Source organism: Micromys minutus, assembly GCF_963924665.1.
Source record: "Micromys minutus genome assembly, chromosome: 1".
Taxonomy (NCBI): domain Eukaryota; kingdom Metazoa; phylum Chordata; class Mammalia; order Rodentia; family Muridae; genus Micromys; species Micromys minutus.
The window spans coordinates 122,837,099-122,858,629 of NC_137969.1; the positions used below are offsets into that span (position 1 = coordinate 122,837,099).

General features: G+C 44.4%; 1 protein-coding gene across 2 annotated transcripts in view; it reads right to left on the bottom strand.

Annotated features, from left to right (window-relative positions):
* APBB2 (amyloid beta precursor protein binding family B member 2) overlaps window positions 1-21,531 on the bottom strand; it is a 294,663-nt gene that overhangs the window by 221,128 nt on the left and 52,004 nt on the right. For both annotated transcript variants that reach the window (XM_080916433.1, XM_080916432.1), the window contains exon 2: window positions 5,384-5,533. The gene's annotated coding sequence lies outside the window, so the exon portion shown is untranslated. The remainder of the gene's footprint in view (window positions 1-5,383; window positions 5,534-21,531) is intronic.

Genomic DNA, 21,531 nt, shown 5'->3' on the forward strand with positions numbered 1-21,531 from the left:
CTGTCTCTCCCTAAAGGACGCTTCGTTCCGTTTCCCCCTGGAGCTCCTGCAGCAGCATTCTCCACAGCAACCTTACCACGTTCCTCTGGAATTTAACAGACTTGTACTTTAATAAGCAGACCTAACTCAGCATCCCTTATCTCTACTAAGTAAATGCCTCCTCAGGGCCGGTGGCCATTTTCCAGTCCTGAAAATTAGGAATTGAGAGCCAAAAAGCATTTTATTTCTGGGGGAAAAAAAATCTTGGTAAAGTCACTAATCATTGTCCAACTTCCCTAGTCACTCAGTGACTACAAGAGCTAAGCATCCTCAAGAAAACTGAACTTATGAAGTCAATATGGAGTAACTTACTGAGACACTAAATCTTGTCCTCAGATGGGCGTCAGCTACATGACAGTTATAATAAAAACCATTTTATTTCATTCTCAAGGGGGACTACGCAAGCAAACTGCACGGAACAATTTTGTCATGCAAGCTAGCTTGGTGCTGATGTTCTTTTTTTTAACATCAATTACATATTTAGATACTGCCCGTGTGAAAACATTCAACAGACTACTTTTGCTTAAGAATAAAACTGGGAGTTGATATTTCTTTGAGACCATAGTTCATTTGTAAATTTCCGTTTTAAATAGTTTACCGTGTGAGAATATAGATATTCCTGGAACAGTATAATCAGACTGAATCTTTTATTCATCTCAGATCAGTGCAGGACCCAGAAAGCACTGTTTGTTCTGGTTATCAGTGATTGCATTAGAATACATAAGTACTAATGAGACATCACTCACATATGGTAGCCGTCAGGGCTCTTAAAGGAAACCTATATAGTGGGTTATTTAATATGAAAATTATAAAGATAAGTAAAATACCAAAGATCTGATATTCCAAGCTCTATCAGCCCACTTATCAGATGTGATCTCTAGGAATGAAAGGCACTTCACTCTTGATACTTACATGGGCTCAGGGAACGGGAATATGTTGACCAAATTTTGTGTTTATGGTCAAAGGATAACAGCCTAGAAGCTTCCCAAATGTAACTGTACTGTAACTTCAGTAAATCAATCTGGACCCATGACTTTCCTGTCCCACCCCTAAAAAACCATTCCAAGGAAAGAACAGGTGGGGGTGACAGTCATTGCCTGTTTTTTTTTTTTTTTTTTTTTTTTTTAAATCCAAACAAGGATTAAGGTAGAGGTCACAGAAATTTTGTTGTTTTATTCAAAGAGAAAACAGGCAACAAATTCTTTATCATCTTCATGAAAAGCAAAGTATTGCTCAGACTTGGAGTAGGACAGGACTGGGGTCATAGCTCTGTGTGGAAAGAGCTGGGCTGAATGCCCAGTTCCAGAAATGAGGAAAAGAAGACACAGTGAAGACACGGGCCTGGATTGGCTCGGCATTGTCTTCCACCATCAAAGAAAGACTTGGGGACACTAGTATATATTTAAAAAAGAAAAAATGTAGACAGAAGGTTTCTGAGAAAACAGGTGACTTTTTCATGGAAATGGGCCACCATGAAAGTCTAGTTCTCAAATCTTTTTCACAGAAAAAAAAAAACTGCACTGCCAAAAACACAGGCTCAAGGATAAGCACACGACCCAAACAGACCAAGCACAGGAAGAAGCCATACATCTATGAGTAACTGGATTTCTCAACTGTACCACGACAAGCAAAGGATGAAAGATTTCTCTCAGCAAACGGTGCTAGAATATAAATGTGGAATATAAAATAAAGGTGGTTAGAACTTCCAGCATAAATAACCTCAGGGGATCAAAGTCTAAGATGTAAGGCCTAAAAGACTAGAAGGTCTTTTAAAAATAGCGACAAGAGTACCGGTGAACTTTGATTAAATACTGGCACATGCCTGCAACACCACCATCTGGAGGCAGAGGTAGGAATACCCCAAGCCTGAGGCCAGCCTGGACTACGTACCAAATTTCATGATAGCCTCTGCTACAAAGGGAGATTCAGTGACAGAAAGGGAAGGAGAGGGAGAGAGAATGAAGAAACAAAACCAAACCAAAACAAAAAAAACCAAAACCATCAACTGAACTTCATTATCATCAAAACTTTCTAGCTATTAAGGGTGGCTTCATCCCAGGCTGGTGGCCCTGGGTTCTATAAGAAAGCAGGCTGAGCAAACCATGGGGAGCAAGCCAGTAAGTAACATCCCTCCATGGCCTCTGCATCAGCTCCTGCTTCCAGGCTCCTGCCCAGTTTGAGTTCAGTGATAAACAGTGATGTAAAAGCATAAGCCAAATATACCCTTCCCTCCCCACGTCACTTTTGCTTTTGGAGTTTCATCATGAGAATAGTAACCCCAACTAGGACAGACGTAGAAGAGAAACTCCATCAAGAAAATTAATGAAGGCAGTCAGCGATTAGGTGCTGGAGGGACTGAACACAAATCTTATACCAAAACTATATACACATAGAGAGAAAGAGAAAGAGAAACAACCCAGTGTAAAAGTAGACAAAGTATTTGAATAGTCATTTTCCTAAAGAAAGTACAGAAGTAGATGCAGACATACAACTAGACACAATACAGTCTTTAAGAAAGAAAAAAAGAAAACCACACACCCTATTAAACACTATCAAGTATTTAAAAACAAGCTTAATGCAGTTGTCAAAATCAGGGTCATTATACAAAAATCAACCGTGCTTCTATACTGGCATATGATCTAAAAATGAAATATTTAAAAGTTCTATTTATAAAGGAATGCCAAAGAACAGCCACACAAATCTCATGGGAATAAACTTAACACACAAGTGAGTTGAACCCTGAAAACAACACACTGCCCAAAGACACCAAAGCCATAAAAACTTGGAAATATACTCCATGTTCATGAGGCCATGAACCAATGCCCTTAATACTGTGATAGGGTCCGTGTGATCACAATCAAAAGGCTGGTTCTACATTCAAAATGTAACTAACAGATAAGAAAAATCACAGCTCAGCTACTTTTCTTACACACCCCAGAAATAACACAGCCCACAGTGGACTGGGCTCTCATGCATCAATTAGCAATCAGGAAAACGTACCATAGCCATTCCCACAGACACGCCCACAGACACATGCCCACAGCCAATGTGACGGAGACAATTTCTCAGTTGAGGTTCACTTCCCCGAGGTGTCTCTAGTTTGTGTCAAGTTGATAAAAACCAACCAGTACAATACTACCTATGTCAAGATATATTATCAAAGGCTGTAGAATATACAAACCACACAAAAAGAAAAAAGATCACATTATACAATACAAAGAATGAACCTAATATAAATCTGAGACTTTAATAAACTATATCAATACTAGCAAACATGCCAAACTAACACAAGATATAAATAATAATAGGAAAAGGCAGTGACAGTTATATGAAAACTGCATTTTTCTGCTTAATTCCTTGAAGGCCTAAACGTATCCCCTGGAGAAGTCTACTAAATTTAAAATAAGTAAGTCATGTTAACTATTTTAAAAAAAATGAAATAATGAAAATCAAGTCTACTGTTCACAAGAGCGAGGAGGGGGCAGCGTCAGACAGCATGGATATCCCTGGGACTGGGATGGAAGCCAGATGAGGTTCTGGTGCGACCAGTGGTCCTGCCCAGACTGTTAAACTCTGGACAGCTTCCTGACAGCCTCTCATCTGGCTGCTGCCCAGCGACTGTATTTACAGTCAATAAGACACCAGCTTAAGGAATTATCTTCCTTATCAGCAATTTGCTCTAAGTATAGGCTCTGGGAAGCCTTCCTTTTAGACTCAAAAAGCAAGTAATTGAGTTAAATAGATTTTTAACTGTTCCTGAAACCTAAATCCCGTTTCTCCTCTAACAGCTCTCTCCTGCCATTCTCTCCACCACCCAGCAGAACTGAGTCTCATCTCTGCTTCCGTACAACCTGTTCTATGTCTAGAGATGTAATACATTAGCTTCGCGCTGGCCTCTTCGACCTGTGAAAATAGAGACTACCCCACAGCCATTTTACTCTGAGACATCACAGGCCAGAAGCCACTGCCATCGGGGTGTTTTAGATGCAATGGTCACCTGACCCACCAGCTAATCTGTCTGTAAAGTGAAGCAGAAGATGTTGCTTTGAGGCTAATTCAGGGGTGAAGGCTCTGTATGGAAGCACATAGGCACATGCGTGCTAGAATATGTTAGAATATGTTCATGTCTATGTGTGCCTTTTTACTTCTATTGTGTATATGTGTACATGTGATATATATATGTATAAGTATATATATGTATACATAGACATGTATGTCTATGTGTACATATGTGTGCTTGTATATGTATACATGTACAGGTATGCTTATATGCATATATATGTACATACATATGGCTATACATACATGTGAATCTGGGTAACCTCACATATGTATTTCTGTGTATGTATATACTCATTTATATGTATGTATAGGTTTGTATATTCATGTGCCCCTCCTTCCCCAGCTTCTACCCCTTCCTGCATCTCTCTGCACGCAGTCCTCCTAGTCAACTAACTGCTCATAAAGTCTGCTGCAGAAGCTGCCGCTGAGCAACCTCACAAGAAGAAAAGGCTCTTCTCTGTATTTCTCGGTGACAGCGCTGTGGCCTCCAAACACCAACCACTGTGACCATGCCAGGACAGACTTATAGCACAGCCCAGGGTGACTCAGTGAGGCCGGAAGTGAGGTGAGGGGAATTGCCCAGGAATTCTGAATGACTTATCAAGAAGGCAGAGCTAGCAAGGCCATGTCCTCCTGTTGTCCACACCGAGTGCCCCGCCCACAGCTGCCTGCGGTAACTGCCCCCCCCCCCCCCCCCCCGTTCGTGCACTTCCGCAGAAGGAACTCTCTACATCATTTCATTCTCCTGACACACAGAACTATTCTTACATGTTTATTTAGACGCCTATTGTGGGGGGAATTTCCTTTCTATATGAACATCTTAATGCCAAACATTAAATGACTGGGTCAGTAGCTTTTGTTTGGGTGAGAAAGAAAACAAAACAAACCCCAAGAGAAACGAGCCACATAGCCAAGCATGAGCCTAGGTAAGTACTAACGCCTCAAGGGAGGATACAGGTTTCTCCTTCCTACAAAGCCAGGACTACTGAGGCTGTCGAAGGTGGCCTCGGGTTGTAGCTTTGTCCATAACTGTCCTGGAGATCTTCCTCTCTATGAGACAGAAAGGGAAGAGGAGAGAGGGCGAATGGGGACAGGAGACAGGACAGAAAAGGAAAGAAAACAATATACTACACTGAGAAAGCACTGAAAATACCTCACTGAAGTGAAGCTGGGAATCTCTCAAGTAACTGGCCACGACCATTTAGGACTGGCTCAAAAACACTCACAGAATGAACAAGACCACGCCCCCAACTAGATCCACTTTCTCCAGCAACTTCCTTACCACCAGCCTGGGTGAACGTCAGAATCGGCTTTTCACAAGAGCTTTCTTTTATGGATTTTCCATCCAGCAAAGGTTTCTATTCCAGGGCTGGGCAGAGCCGACCACAGCATGCTTGGCTAGAGAGCACAGCAGCCCGACAGATACTCCAACCTGGAGGACAAAAGGCAAGCAATCATTAGTAGGCCTGATATTCTCATTCATGTAAGGTCGCTCTCTCTCTCCCTCTCTGCCTCTTTCTCCCTCCCTCTCTGGCGCTCTCCCTCTCTCTCTTTCTCCAAGTCTCTCTCTCCCTCTTTCTCTCCCTCTCTCTCCCCCCTCTCTCCCTCTCCCCCTCTCTCTTCCCTCCTCTCTACCTTTCTCTCCCTCTCTCACCCTCTCCCTCTCTCCCCCCATCTTTCTCCCTCCCTCTACCTCTTTTCCTATGTCTCCCTCTCTCTCTCTCTCTCCCTCTCTCCCTCTCTCCCCCTCTCTCCCTCTGTATCTCTCTCTCCAATATGACGCAAACAACAACCCCCAAAGGGTTAAAATTATTAGTGCACAGAAACAGCTCCTGTAGGTAGGTGCCCTACGCACAGGCTGGCCTACTGAGAAGGGTCTCCGACGGGTGATGCCTCTGCCTGTGGAAATTTTTAAAGCCTGGTGTTTTAATTAACCACGGAAAACACAAGCTACAACTGAAGTTTCATGAACACACTGATCTGCCCCATGGAAAACCACAGGAATGTTCTGGCAGAGCCTGGGACACAGAGGCCTGGAGTCATTCCCCTTAGGAACTGAAACAGAAAATTAACTTGCTCAATATGTTTCAAGAAACAAAATGAAGCCCAGACTTAAGCTCAATCAAACACGAAAAACATTTCAGAACTTCAAAGGACACTACGGAGACACCATAAGGAAAGCTTTGGTAGCTTAGGAATCGGAATGTATCTGCAAGGCAATGTGATAGGGCACAATTTTTATGGGCTGAATAACAAAGCCAACACTAATCATCTTTTGTTTCCCAATAGGAAAAATTATTGTGCAAAACTAGTCCTCAGTAAATAAGCCGTAAGTATTTTCAAATGCACACTGTATCCATAAGTATTATCAAATGTATGTCTCCATAAAAACAACCCATTAATCACTTCACCACTACACAACCACACTTTGGCTTGAGTGATAAAAGACACAGTGTTAAAGTGTCTGATGCTCACTAATGCTGAGGCTGGTGATTTCAGCCCCTAAAAAGCAAATGGGACCATCTTCTGACAGCAGTTCTCGAGCAGTAAGAGGTAAGGATTAAGTCTTCATGTGCTAGCGTTGATTATCCTATTAGCTATGATAACATCTATACGTTCTGAATACCGAATACTGAATGCGGGGAGGAACAGGACCAGTGCTATTTTCAGAGATCAGTCTACAAGTCTTTCTCCTAAGTGAGATAGGAAAAAATCAACCCATCACAAATGTGCCAAAAAGAGGATCCAATTAATCTCTACCTTCACTTGAAACCTCAGTGCCCCGAAACCAAAAAATGCAAGGTAGCACATTATATAAGCAAGAACTATCCTATGGAATACTCTAAAGGAATCAAGGTGCGAATAAAAGCATTTCTAGAATACACTTATATTTCCGTTTTTATATGTTATAGCTTTATGCAATTAACACATGTGGTTTCCACAGTTAAAGTTCTTAAAAAGACTGTGAGAATGCAGAACAAGAATGGGGCCCCTGTCCATTACCAGCCTCCTCTGCAGATAGCCTTTTATCTGAATAATAAAAGCTAATAAACTAAGTCTGAACTCGGTATAGCCTGGCCATCCCTGAAGCAAAAATTAAAAATATTCTAAAACCTAAATGCTTCCAATGCCAACACAGAACCATAAATGGAAAATTCCACACTGTGAAGCTTTGTTTCAAACTGAAAAGTCTTGAAAATATTACATAAATTTACCTTCAGGGTACATGTATAGGGTACCATGAAACAGTGACAAATTTTTCTTTACACTTGGATCCTATCCTGGAGATATCTCATTATATAAATACCTCAAAATTAGAAGAAGAAAAAAACAGACACCTGTAATCCTCCTGGGCCTCAAGCAGTGCGCCGGAAGGACATCACTGTATTATATTTCACTTAGAAATTCAAACCCCAGTGTCCAGGAACACTTCAGGGCCAGACAAACAAAACTTTCCTAGGAATGTATGTTGTATCCCACAAAGTTAGCACAGACAGAAAACCTGATCCAAAGCCCAGTAGTGTGCTGCACACCCGCCCTTGAATTAACAACCTCCGAGGAAGATTAACTGTTACATAGTCATAGTACAAAGGATCCTCCAAGCTACTCCAGATCCTCTAAGCATCCCAAGACAGAGCACAGCAGTTCTTTACCCGGGGGGGGGGGGGTGGGGGGGGTGGGGGGTGATGTCACTCCCTCCAGACAGCCCATATCCAGAGAGGACAGATGCTTTTCCTCTGCCAAACACCAAGGAAATGGGCACCTGAGTCCAGCTCCCTTGCCTCAAATGTGACCCAGCACACGACTCCTCCTACTGAGACACCTCGGCATGCACTCTCAGAAGAAACACACGTAAACACGTGTTAAGTTTGTAACAGTAAAATCCGAGGAGACCGGAACAGATTCCACTGAAACCGAAAGGCAGGCAGGGAGACAAAAGAGGACTCAATGCCAGGCTTTACAAGCCAGAGCTCCGTCCACAATGCTCTGGCAGAAGGAACAATGGCTATACTGTGCATGGTGGCAGGTGTCCTCTACAGAAACTGCCTGTCAAGCTGAGGGCTTTCTGGTCCTGGTGCTGGCTTCCTTAATAACAGCACCACCCCTCCAGGTCGAAGCAAGGTTTTCAACAGGATAAAGCTATGCCTGTACCAATGCCACCTTCCAGAGACAGGGAAGACTCATGCTAACCCGTTTTAAGAATAAGTGATTGACTTGGTATGGTGGTGCACGCCTTTATTCCCAGAGCACTGGAGGAGGAGGTGGGCGGATCTCTGTGAGTTTGAGGCCGGCCTGGTCCACAAAGCGAGTTCCAGGACAGCCAGGCTTCTGTTACACAGAGAAACCCTGTATCAAACAAACAATCAAACAAATAAAAAGAGTAAATGATTTTGGTAACAAGTCCTAGGTTTGTACCTCAAAAAAATCATCTAAATCTTAAGGGAAAAACATTAGCAGTTTAGGGGGAAAAAAAACAAGACACTAAAACCAAAAATAAACAAAATGATTTGTGCAACCGCAGAACAAGTAACTCCCATCTTCCCTTCAGACATATTTCTCTGAAACAGACACACCTCTGTTTCCGCTAAGCTGGCCCCTTGCAAGGCCCATCCGTGTCTGTGTGTCAGGTGCCGAGGGTCCTCATTGGCTATGACTAGCCTGAAGGGCGCAGGGAGAGACCACAATGGCCAACCCAGAACCTCTCCCTGAAAGGCCTATGGGGCCTTCCCAGCATCCTTCCCCTACTGTGTCAGGCAGCAGCAGGGATGATGTCCGGCTCCCTCACAGCCAGAGAAGGCCGTAATGGCTCTGGATTGCACTGGATGAAAAAGAAAGGGAGGAAAGCTTACGTTCTACCCAAAACCACTTAACATCCCCACTACGGATCGCCATGGCTGCACCTGGAGAGAACACAGCAGCGGCCATTAGCTGTGTCAACGCCTCAGCTCCAATACTAAAACCCAATCAACGTCCACACAAGCAAAAGGGCTGAGATTCTGGCTGACGTTTTCCAAGGACACCAAAGCCGCTTGATCACCAGAGCTGCGTGACAAGTCATAATCTGGTAATGCCTTACAGCCATTTGTCGGTGAATGCCATTGTTTAAATTTAGCAGCCTGGTCGGAACTCTGACGTGCCAGCCACAATCTGGACAGAAACCTGGTGAAGTTACCAAATTATCTCTCTCAGGTGACAACTAGATGAAAGCGACAGTGAGGTGAGATGAGGTGCCTTGAACGTCTACTGTCGTGGCCTGCGGCTACGTGGCCCCGACAAAATGTACACCCAGGAATCCCTATCCCCTGAGAGCCTGAATGTTGGGCCAACATTTTTCCCTTCCTTGTCTAATATCCCCAGGAAAGATTCTGCTTCCTGGGCGAGATTCCAGAAACATCAGCAGAACTCAGTCATCACTGCATAAATGTCTATCTCGAGTGACCGGGCGTGCAAGACAAGAGAGAATGGCTGGGACCGCTCCTCAGCCATTACAGGCTGACTGGGAGAACTCGGACTGTAGGCTGGAGTGGTGACGGCTCACTTGCTGAGCATGTCTGACGACCTGAATTCAGATTCCCAGCTTCCATGCAGAGGCCATGTATGGCCATGTTTCACCCTTGACCACAGCGCTGGGGAGGTGGGGGGCCAGAGGGTCATCTATGATCACAGCACTGGGGGGTAGGGTCGTCTATGAGCACAGTGTTGGGGGGCGAAGGGGAGAGACAGAAACAGGCTCCAGTCATCTAGAGGGTGACAACAGCCAGATGCTCAACCTCCTTCTCTGGCCTCTGCACACGTTAAGTGGAGTCCGTGGGCATGTGTACATACAAACAACACACATTATAAGTAAACAGAATAACTTGGGTTATCGGTGCTGGTTAATTTACACTTCAAGTGAATGAAAAACAAATACAAGTTGTCTGAGAGGAGCGCTAATCTAAATCCCTACCACCACCAGGATGAAGTATTATCAAGAGGATTACTGTAGAGGACCCACAATGGCACCCAGAAGAGAATGTGGTTGGTGATGACAACGGTGATGACAACGTGCCATTTGGAAGACACTTCATGTAGTATCTCTCTCTGCCATGCTGGGCAATAAAGAGGGACATCTCTGTTAACTAGTGTTCAGAAGCTGTTTGGGAAAGAGTACAGAAGTCAACAGATCTAGAGCCTGTAGTTCTGGCCCTGATTTTTTATGACCCAAGACCGTGTGAGAGAACTAACCTGGTTAGTCCTTGGAAACCTGTTCATCAAACCAGGGTGAAGTTATCTGCCTGGCTCTTAAAGACACCAATGATTGGAACCAATTAGGAAGGCACTGAAGAAACCGCAAGGCACCATGTCAATCAACAATCAACAAATAGTGACTAAGAAGCTACAACCCTGCCAGAGATGGTGCTGTGGAGACAACCCTGAGTAAAGGACATACAACTTCTTCTGAGACAGACTATAACCTTCGAGGAAGAGTGAGCTCCTTTGTGCAACAGTGGTAGAGCTGATAGGGAGTAACCAATTGCTCCCTGATTAAACCTGAGGTCTATGAGGGAAGTGGAACTGTGCCTAGTACTGTAAAGTGAGTCAAAAACTCACGGCCAGGAAAGTCACCAGTCCTGGTGGTTAGCTGGTGGTTACCTAACTACTGCTTAGCCAAGCTGACGTCGTATCTCAACAGTTACCTTTACACTATAGGCAGACGCTGCGCTCAGCTGCTCTCTGTAAGTGACTGCAGACTCTGGCTGCTCCAGGTACGGAGAATATGTGACAACAGAATGCTCTGCTATACACAGGACATTTCTACCATCCCCTTTAATGAAGGTTAAGGAAACAGTAAAAGGTTGGAAAGAATGTAAGAGTCAGAAGGAAGAGAGAAAGATGCAAAATGCTACCTTCTGGGCATGTCACAGCCTTCGAAATCACAAATTCACAGCAATTGAATCAGTCATAGACCTGGGGTGGAGCTTAAAGGGCTCCACCCCTTACTGTGACCTACTGGCTACTGGTAAATTCCAGGAAAGGGGAACCTTTCAGCTGTGTGAGCCTACAAGGTTCCAGTGAATACTCTCAACTCGGGTCACAAATGAAAATGAGGCAGATATAAATGTAGCTACAGACAATATCTTATCATCTGCCAGACAAACATCAGGCCATGTGAGATTTACAAGTCCCCAACACCATTCACCAATGAAAAGATAAACGTGGCCATTAAGTCTGAGTTGTTTAATTGTTAGAAGCTCATTGATTTAGTGAGCACTGTGCACACTCTAGGTGCTGGGGATTTGGCCTTGCACATAGTTTCCATCTTATAGAGACAGTTTTGAAGACATTCCTTACCCACCTCACCTGTAAAACACATGTCCTAAACACACAGGCCCACTCATGCCGCTTTGGTGACAATATAATGATCTTTTAATAAGCAAAATCTCCAAGTGAAAGTGTTAACAGTAGTATCCTACCTTGTCTGAAAGCAGTAATTACTTTATTATAATCTTGGAGGCACGTTCTTCAATGTAGCTACCACTATAAGAATACAGTGCATGACTCTGTGTGTGTGTGTGTGTGTGTGTGTGTGTTTGTGTGTGTGTGAGCATGGAGTACAACACTCCTCCACATTCCCTCCCAAGGAAAAAGAAAGCATGCTGGAATTCATCCAACCCCAACAACAACAACCCTAGTTTTAACAAGGGCCATATCCGCTATTTTAGAAGCATTTCTAAAATTATTTATTTTAGTAACTAAACTCAAGTTCAATTTTTAACATGCCAAATGGCTGTCTTAGCAAAGTTTCTATTTTTAAGAATCTGTTTTACTTAATTTAAAAAAAAAAAAAAAAAAGTCCTGAGAACTAGGCTGCCCAAGACATAGTCAGCCCTGTTGTCCAAAACAGGGTTGGAAGAAAAAGAGCTGGTGAAGGAGAAAGATATGAAATGAAATGCCCACACATTAATATTTAGACTAATAATAGTTCACACACCTGAAACCTATTGAGAGCCAGTACTCAAAAGGAAGTACAGTGTAGAGCAGGGAAGAAAATAAATAGCCAACAAAAAGGGACCAAAATGCAGGGCAGGGAGGTATCCCTGTGGGCAGATCACCTGCCCAGTGCTTCTGATGCTCTGGGTTTGACTGATCCCCAACACTAGAAAAGAGAAGAAGAGAAAGAAGTGACCAAGACACTAGTCAAGTCCAGAGCAAGAATTCCCAAAAGCACAAAGTCAGCCTGGCACAGTGGGCCACCACCAATGCCTAGGAAATCAGTATTTCCCCCTTTACCCACAGATAACACTGACACAGGCCCGGGGTCACTGACTCACAGCATTTAGTTGCTGTGAGAGAAAAGGTGTGGACATGTTCTTACTGTAACAGCAGGAGCTATTGGGCTAGTCTTTCTCGGTCATCAGCACATCTACTCTGTTTTAGGAACCATAACAATGATTTTTTTTTTTCTTTAGAACCACCAACTTTGAGGCGTGGGGTAGTCAGATGACTCGACTGTTACATGAGTCTTCAACTGTCTTGTTGGCCACCACGTTCTCTTGGTCCTCTTATCAGAGGAAATCTTAGCAGCTAACAGTATTTTTTCTACTATAGTCTATTTACTGATTTAAGAAGGTGATAAATTCTACTTTAAAGCGGGTCCTACCTTTATAATAAATGGAGTCTGCTTCAAGCACGCTGATATACTTAGTCAGACCTGTAGCTCTCTTCACCGTTTTCCAGCTAAAGGGGAGAGATGTGGCTCGGTGGTGGGATGCCTACCTGACACTCTCGGTAGCAGAGGTGGGAGGAGACAGGAAGACTAGCATCCCTCAAATCCCAGCCCAAATACAACTCCTTCATGAAGTCTTCCCAGATGCCGGGGCGGAGACACTTATTGGGGGCTTTGTGATTTCAGCGCATCTCTTATAAAGAACACAAGTTGGGGTTTATTTCCAAGATTTGAACATCTTACCTCATCTGTCTCCACAGCACCTCAGTTCCTCACCCTGTCCCCAAGCTTCCATCTTCCTTCTGGCTCCCCACTGCCTCCCTAGACGTTCTTCTGTGGGTTCCCATCCACCTGACCACTACAATATGAAACTGTTCAAACAGTTCCATCCTACCCTGTGATGACTGCCAAGCTGAAGGGAAAGGAAATCAGGTAGACCAGCGGTTCTCAACCTGTGGGTCATGACCCCCCCACAGAGGTTGTATATTAGATATCCTACATGTTATATATTTACTTTACAATCCATAACCGTAGCGACATTACAGTTAGGAAGTAGCAATGAAATAATATTATGGTTTGGGGTCAGCTGGCATAAGAAACCGTATTAAAGCATTGCAGCATTAGGGGGAGGTTGAGAATCACTGACCTAGAAGGTCTCTGAGGGTTTATTGAGATGAGGTTAGACTGTAGCCACACCTGTGAGGGATTATCTAGATTAGGTTGACTGACTTGGGAAGACCCACCTTAGCTGTTGGCAGCATCTTTCTACAGGCTGAGTTAATTGTCAACCTGATAGAAGGCAATAGAAGCATCTGGGGGACGGGACTCTGGGTGTGCTTGCAGGGAATTAGATTGACTGTAATACGCTATACCGACTATAAGTAGCTATCCCAAGGTTGGGATGTGGATGAAGGGATGGAGATGAGGACTGACTGGCAGTGGCCCTTCGTCATGCTCTGCCTCCCGATGGGTGTGATCATGAACAGTTCCATCAGGCTCTTTGCTCTGACCTCCCCACCACGACGGCCGGGACTCTGGAGCTGTGAGCCAGAATGAGCTCAGAGACGCAAAGTGATGGGCCACCGTGACTTCTCTAGCAAGACAGGCTACACCATCAAACCGGGAGGGAAGAAAGCCTTCCTTGGATCATTTCCAGCGGGTATTTTGCCAAACCAACAAGCAAAGTCACTTGCCATCAGCACATGAGCATCACTCAACCATCCTTCACCAAGATGCGCCTCCATCCTAAGCACCACACACTATCCATTCCCAGTGGACCACCCTTGACATCTCTACATCCAGACAACCTCCTCACAGTGCGAGAACCTCTGCGACCTCGTACGTCTGTTCCCACAAACATGTTCTTCACATTTTTAATACAACAGCAAGAGGTGTCTCACGAAAACTTGGCTTTTCTAAAATGACACTGCCTTTCTTTAAAATATCATGGTGGCCTTAAGTAAACTGTCATCTCTCAGTCTGGGCACAGTCTTGGTGCATGCTCCTCTCCTCGGCCCCACAACAGCTCTGTCCAACAGCCCACACTGCAGGAAAACCGATCTGCACTGCTCAGTACAGCAGCTACTGGTGACTCACACCTTGAAACTGTGAGTCACGTGACTGAGGACGTTGAACTGTTCTGAACGACCTTTTCTGGTGTCTGGCTGAGTCCCTTCTCCACTTCAGCCCTTCTCTGGGCAGTCACTGCCTTCCCCCTGAAATACTGCCCTATAAGAAGCTTCTTAGCAAAGTCAAGAGCTAGGAAGACCAGGTTGGCTTTCTTCCTAATGTTTACCCCCCCCCACCTCCCTTTGTTTTTGAATAGCAATTCTGACACAACAAAACCCAGCAGTGATGTCTTTTCAGGTTTTGTTGTTGTCTGCAGTACTGGGGTCAACCTCAAACATACTCCGTCAAAAGTGGGTCTGTATATGGGTGTTCTGATCTAGGTAAAGACAAATAAAAATGGATGAGGAGGAACTGAAGTTTGAGTCTTGAATTCTGCTAAATAAAGGTACATGGTACAAAGAAAGCTTGGATAAGAGAGACAAAGAGACAGAGGGTAGCTTTCCCGGGAGCTCTGAACTGGCAGTCAGCTGTCAGAAACATGTTTTCAAGGGGAGCTTTGGTTTTAGTCAAAAAAAAAAAAAAAAAAAAAAATCTGTCACAATAAATTAGTGTTAATTTGAATTTTATTGGTTCATACTCTTGCCTGAATTTACACTATAAATTTTTCATTGGTTTATAGTTATAGACGTGCTAGAAGCATGAAGTTTATTATATACCTAGTTTTATGCTTAGGACTATTTAAGCTACACTGTAACAAGATTATTTATTCCTGAGGATTTAAGAGATGACTTTTTCTCCTTTAAATAAGGAGGTACAAGAATTACAGATATTTAAGGATATATACTTTACCACTGTATATGCATTCATCATATGATGAATTTCTATATGATCTGTAAGTGAACAGAGACAAACAGAACAGCCTGGCTCAAGCCAGCAACCGTTGGCTGAGCCCTGTCTCCCTGCACCCTGGTTCTCCAGCTCCGTGGGTCATGTTCCATTCATCAGCATTTGGAAGCAGCTTGGCCCTTTCCCTCCTGCAGAAGTGATTTCTAAAAGAAAGATGGCTGGGAAGACTTCTTGACTGCTCCTCCCACCCCACACTCCTACTATATACTCTTAATTGACACAACTGGGCCCTGCAACAACACAGCAGACCTGTGTCAAACAGAGAGCAGTCCTGGGCTGAAGGAAGCCGGTTTCCTGACTGGGTTCAATGATCCGGAATGGAGAGGAACAGAGCATTGGTTTTGGTTACTGTTTTTTTGTTAATTTGTTTGTTTTTCTGAATGAGTACAAGGAGCTTGTAACCATTTCTTTTTAACTCTTAATTTCTTATTGGCTATGGATTGTGGTCCCATTAGCTTCCAACAGGTTCATTTTTAAAATCCTGCTTCCAAGATGCAACTTTTTGCAACACACTTGCCATATGTGTACACCTTAGGCTTCTCTTTCCTTCAGACCACCTAATACCAAGTGATAGGTCACAGCATGGAGTTCTTAGTGCAGTGCACAAGCGTGTGCACACACACACACACAGACACCTTACTGCAGGGGAATAGGGAGCATTTGGTTGCCTTGAAAGATGGTGGCAGAGACCCTGCCACCCAAGGGAACACTAAATAGGATCTAAAATGAATGTATTTTGTCATTGTTAGGATTTTTTTTTAAGTTAAGCATGAGGTCATGAGTTTGATGTCCAAAACCCATGTAAAAATGGTGGGCACAGTGGCCTGTCCGTGTAAGAAAGGAGGGTCTTGGGCTTTGGACCAGCCAGCCTAAGCTAACTGGTAAGTCTCAGGCCAATAAAAGAGCCTGTTTCTAAGGAAGTTGACAGTGTTCCTTGGGCAATGCCAAGGTTGTTCTTTGGCCACCACAGCACACACATACACACAACTGGAGTAGGGGTGGGGCAAGGCCAATGACAGGGGTAAAGACATTTCACCATGGAAACATTTTGTACAATTTCTGCCTAGTCTTCCTCTAAGAAGAAATGAGAAAGAGTAGGAAAGTCCGCCAGACAATCTGCCCAAACCCACCAGACAGGAACAGACATGGCGTCCACGTCAAGCCTGTGGAAAAGTGGCATCAACCGAGCGACATTCCTAAACTTGGGTCCACTTAATAAACTATGCTAAGAGTTCAAACAACTAAAGACAGAAATGAAGACATCAGCCCGCAAAAGGGTGAAATAAACGTGCAGGCTATGACTAAGTCTGCCCCATGTCAGGCCCTGGAGGAACATTTGCCTAATTAAGAAGTCGGTCCATTTAACTACTGACATGCAATTCTAATTAGTCCAGCAGGTCTTGCCTGCCCCTCGATCGTTCACTTGTTTCTTTTGGCATGTATGATGCCTGAGTGGGGAGGAGGGGCTGTGCATTCTAGAGCGATGCCTGCTGGAAGCTCACTTCTGCACTGCAGTAGCTCACCAACCAGTGCACAGAGTTGTATTCATTCTCCTCAGGACCTTTTCAAAGAAACCCGAATTTTGTGGAACTATATACGATAATCCGCTTTAAACCAAGCAATTTTGCAAGTAGAGCTACTGGATAACACAACTAGGCCAAGAGATTTTCAATGAGGGGATAACGGAAACACAACGGTGGTACTCTTAGAGAGTCCAGAATTCATGGCTAGAAACAGGGACTGACACTTGATGATTCAGACATATCATTTTTAACAAAAGTGAAAAAAAGTATCCAACATGAAAATCCTTCAAAAGAAAATCTTGAAGTTCTGAGTATACTGGGGTAAGAAGAAATGCTTGTGCTCCTGTACCAGCGTCTAACTCTCATTCATTCATTCATTCATTCATTCATTCATTCACTCGTTTTCCTACTTTCATTTAAAAACACTTAGCATTATTGATTTTATTCCAGAGAAGACTTTGCAACTGTCGTCTATGGGGCTGACACCATGGGGTTCTTTTACAAAAAAGGCAGAACTGATTAAGGAAAATACATGGGCTCCAGATTCAAAGGGGAATGGATTCAAGTCCTGGGTGATCAAGATATATCATTGAATCTCCAAGTCATTGTCCTCCTCTGTTAAACAGGGGCAGGGGCTCTGTCTCGCAGTGGAATGAGAGTTAGAAATGAAAGCTCTCAGACTACTGAGCAAAGTGCTTAACACCCAGCCAGGGTGCCTTGTACTGATTTTTACATCTGCTGCATCTGCCTGAGGAACCCATAGCTTTAGAGTTGGAGCAGGCAGATTACTTCGACGGTGTTTAGGACACAGTGGCAGCTTCGATGACTATGAGTTATGTGAGCAGCTTAGGGTTTCATGTCTTTTAATTCCAGGTGAAGGTTTAGTGCACCCATCACCTTGAATTCTTCCCCTCAACCTCCCTGTCCCTCCCTGTCCCTCCATCCCTTCTTCCTTTCTTTCATCCCTCCCTCCAGGCTCATTGCTGTCCTGTGGTGAAACAGACCAGGGAACAGATAGGCACCAGAGCATAGCCTTTCTATGTACCCCACCCTTCCTCTGAGTCTGCGGGGCTTACCAGGCCGGGGCACTGGGGGTGGGGCTCTGCCTGGGACCCTGGTCTCCAGACTGCAGGCACTTTCTGGCGTCTGATTTTAGCATCCTGTTTGCTGGCTAGAGTGTTCTGTGGAGAGGAATTCTATGGTTTATCTGCTCAGGCCAGAGTCAACCCCTCCATTAAGGAGCGCCTGTGTGGTGTGCTCTTGCAGGCACGGGAAACACTTGGTGTTCCTCAGCACTCTGACTAATCCCTTCCCCAGCAGCTGCTGTCATTTCCTCTCCCAGGCCTGGTGAGCTCCTTGGCTGGCCTGGCCTGCTGTGCCTGTGAGGCCTTCCCTCTCCATCCTCAGCAGCCTGCCAGGGTCACCCCATTATTGTATTACTGTGCTGATCAGATCATTGTATCCCTGCACTGAGTCACCTGCTGGCCTTGGCAGTCACCCTTGCCGGTTCCTGGTAACCCCTCCCCACCCCCAGGCACATCCCTAGATTCTTGCTATGACTGTTCACTCTTAAACCAATTGCTTGCCCCTTAATCCTCTTTCTTGATTCCCCTGTTTTCTTTGCTGGCATTTGTTTATTTCTCATTAAGCTGGGAATCAGTTTACATGTTCTTATGTATTCTGGAGTTGCATCTTCATTTATAGAATCTATGCATCCTTTTGCTCCTTCTGCAACTCAGAGGCACTTTACAGCTCAAGAAAATTCCTAATAAAGGGAAGACCCCCCCCCCTGCAGACATGATGTGTGCTGTCATGATTGGTAGACCAGGTGGGATGCAGGGAAGGTATAGTCAATCCTGGGCTTTTATTTCCGTTCCTAAGCGGAGAGTCTTCGGGAAAGTTATTTTTATCTGCTTCCTCTTCAGTTTTTTAATTAAAAAAAAAAAAAAAAGGAAATCATAGTATCTGTTTCTTGGGGGCTGTGTGAAATTATATGTTTTGACACCAATTTAGTTTAATAAGTAAAGCTCAGTTTCTGTTACTGCTGTGTGTGTTGAGATCTCTGAGGTTCACAGTAAAGTAACATTTTTTGGGGATGTGTAGGTTATTTTTACATGTCAATCTTTGTGAATTCATTTATTCTTTGCCCTTTCTTCTTTTTATTTATGGGGAAGGCGGGTGGGTGGTAGTGATCTGGGGTCCACATCTGTTTTGTACAGATGCAGTGATAAAGCTTTGGGACTTGGAGACTGACCCAAGATTCCCCTCTTAGAGGAGACCAGGGAGGAAGTGACTGTAGAGAGGGGGTGACATGCTGTGGAGACCCATCTTGTGCTTTTCTGCCACTGCATGCTGTTCTGGGTTGCATCTTGGGACACTGCCGCTGAAGGGATTTCAGGCGACAGCAGACAGGTGGCAAGAGTTGTTTCGTGGGCGGTGGGTACCCTTTAGCCCTCACCCTCCTGTGAAGGCTTGTCTTGAAGAGTTCGAGCTTGCATCTGTCTTGTCTTCTGATGTTAGTGACAAAGCCATGTCAAAACGCATATTCTTGGCTCCAGACCAGACTGCTGCCTGGACATGTACCTTTGGGAGAAGCTTCCAGATGTGCAGTGGCACTATAGCTCAGAGCTACTGCCTTTTGCAAGCCACAGTGGCTTCGCAGTGCATCTGCAGCCTCGTCCACTGACAGCACTTCACCTTGGGTCTCTGTGGTCATCTGAATGAGGATGGCTCTCATGAGCTCATATATTTGCATATTTGGTTCCCATTGGAACTGTCTCAGAAGAGTTAGGGGGTATGGCCATGTTGGAGGAAGTGTGTCACAGGGGCAGGTGACTGTGGTAGGTGACTTGCAAAGACTGGCACCACTCTTGGTGTCTGCCTCTACCTCATACATGGAATCAAGAGGTGTGTTCACAGCTGTCCCTGCACCCCCAGTGTAGACTCTAACCCTCTGAGACCTCAAGTCTTGTCAGACACCTTCTGTTATAAGTTGTCTTGGTCATGTTTCTCTCTTTTTTTTTTTTTTTTTTTTTTGGTCATAGCAATAGAAACGTCATTAATACATCCATATTCATTACTGTTCTCTCACCGTGACAAAATTGATCAAGGGAACAACCTGAAAAGGGGCGGATTTATTATTTGTGCTTATAGTTCAGAGATTCAGTCCATGATCACTTGGCCCCATTTCCCTGGAGTGGGAGTATATAACAGAGTAGATTTTCCTTCCCATAGCTGTCAGAGGACAGAGACCAAGGAAGGGGCCAGGGGCAGGTATAGCAGCTGTTTGTCCCAACTGGCCTATTCCTACCAGACTGGCTTAAACTCAGAACCTTTCAAACAAGTGCTGACAGTTCAGGACCAAGTGTTTGACATACGAACGTTTGCTCTGGAGACCTTTCATATTAGAACAGGCTATCTTCTTGGGTATTGGGATAAGTCAGGAAACAAATACTCTTGTTATCTCTGCCTCAGTAAGAAGATGCAATAGTAGTAACAGCAACTCGGCTGTTTCTACATACATTAGTTTATGTAGTTCTAATAACGGTTCTACAAGTTAGATGATGTCATTATATGCCTCCTGCAGGATACGTCCGAGGTCACGCTCCAGAATTGGTACCCTTGTGTCTGTTCATATCCACCTCTTCTATTTCATGTAGGACTCCCTGGGAAATAAGCTTTGGAGTGTTAAGCACTGTGCTCAGTAGTCTGAGAGCTTTCATTTCTAACTCTCACTCCACTGCGAGACAGAGCCCCTGTCCCTGTTTAACAGAGGAGGACAATGACTTGGAGATTCAATGATATATCTTGATCACCCAGGACTTGAATCCATTCCCCTCTGAATCTGGAGCCCATGTATTTTCCTTAATCAGTTCCACCTTTTTTGTAAAAGAATCCCGTGGTGTCAGCCCCACAGACGAGCATGGTCAGGAAGGACTGAAAATGTTCTGAGGGATGGGGAGCCATCACACATCTGAGCAACACTAAATCTGCATGGTAGCCTCCAAAGCAGCTGAACATGGACTCCAAATAGGGACCCAAATAGGGATGACAATTACCTGTCTGACTGGCCCCTGAGCTAAGATCTGGGAAAAGGCCAAAGAGAGAAGAAAGTGACATGGTGTCAGCCTCATACCTGAAGCCAGAAGGGGAGTAAAGACACTGGTTTTTAGCTAGGTGAAAAAGAACAATGACTTTCTTAAGAGAAGGTCAGTTGTTGCTAGAGTACTGGCTGTGTGTGACCATGTCTCCAATGCCCATGGTGGAAAATTTACCCCAATGCATCAGCATTCCTAGGTGAGGATTTTCTTGAGTCTATGGATGCAGGAGTTTAAGAAAAGAACACTTCCTCTTTAATGGAAAAATTTCAAGCCTGAAAATCCGAGACCAGCAGGACTCTCCCAAACTTCAAATATCACACTTCCAGTTAAATCGACAGCAGACATAAACACTCACTAGTGTTTCAAAGAGGGAACGTGGGGGAAGGAAGTCAGTTAGAAAGAAAGGTTAGCCTTTCATCTTGTATTGGAGGTTGTGAGCAGTTTGCAGGGCCACCTCTACTTCTGTATTCAGAAGATATGTGGGGTTTGCCTACAGATTATGATCAGAACCACAAATTGCTAAGAAGCTGACGTAGGACACAATCAGCCTCTTTCAACTCAGAGAAGATTGCATGCAACCTGCCTTTCTTCTGATGAAGAGACCACCATTGTCTCTCTTCCTACC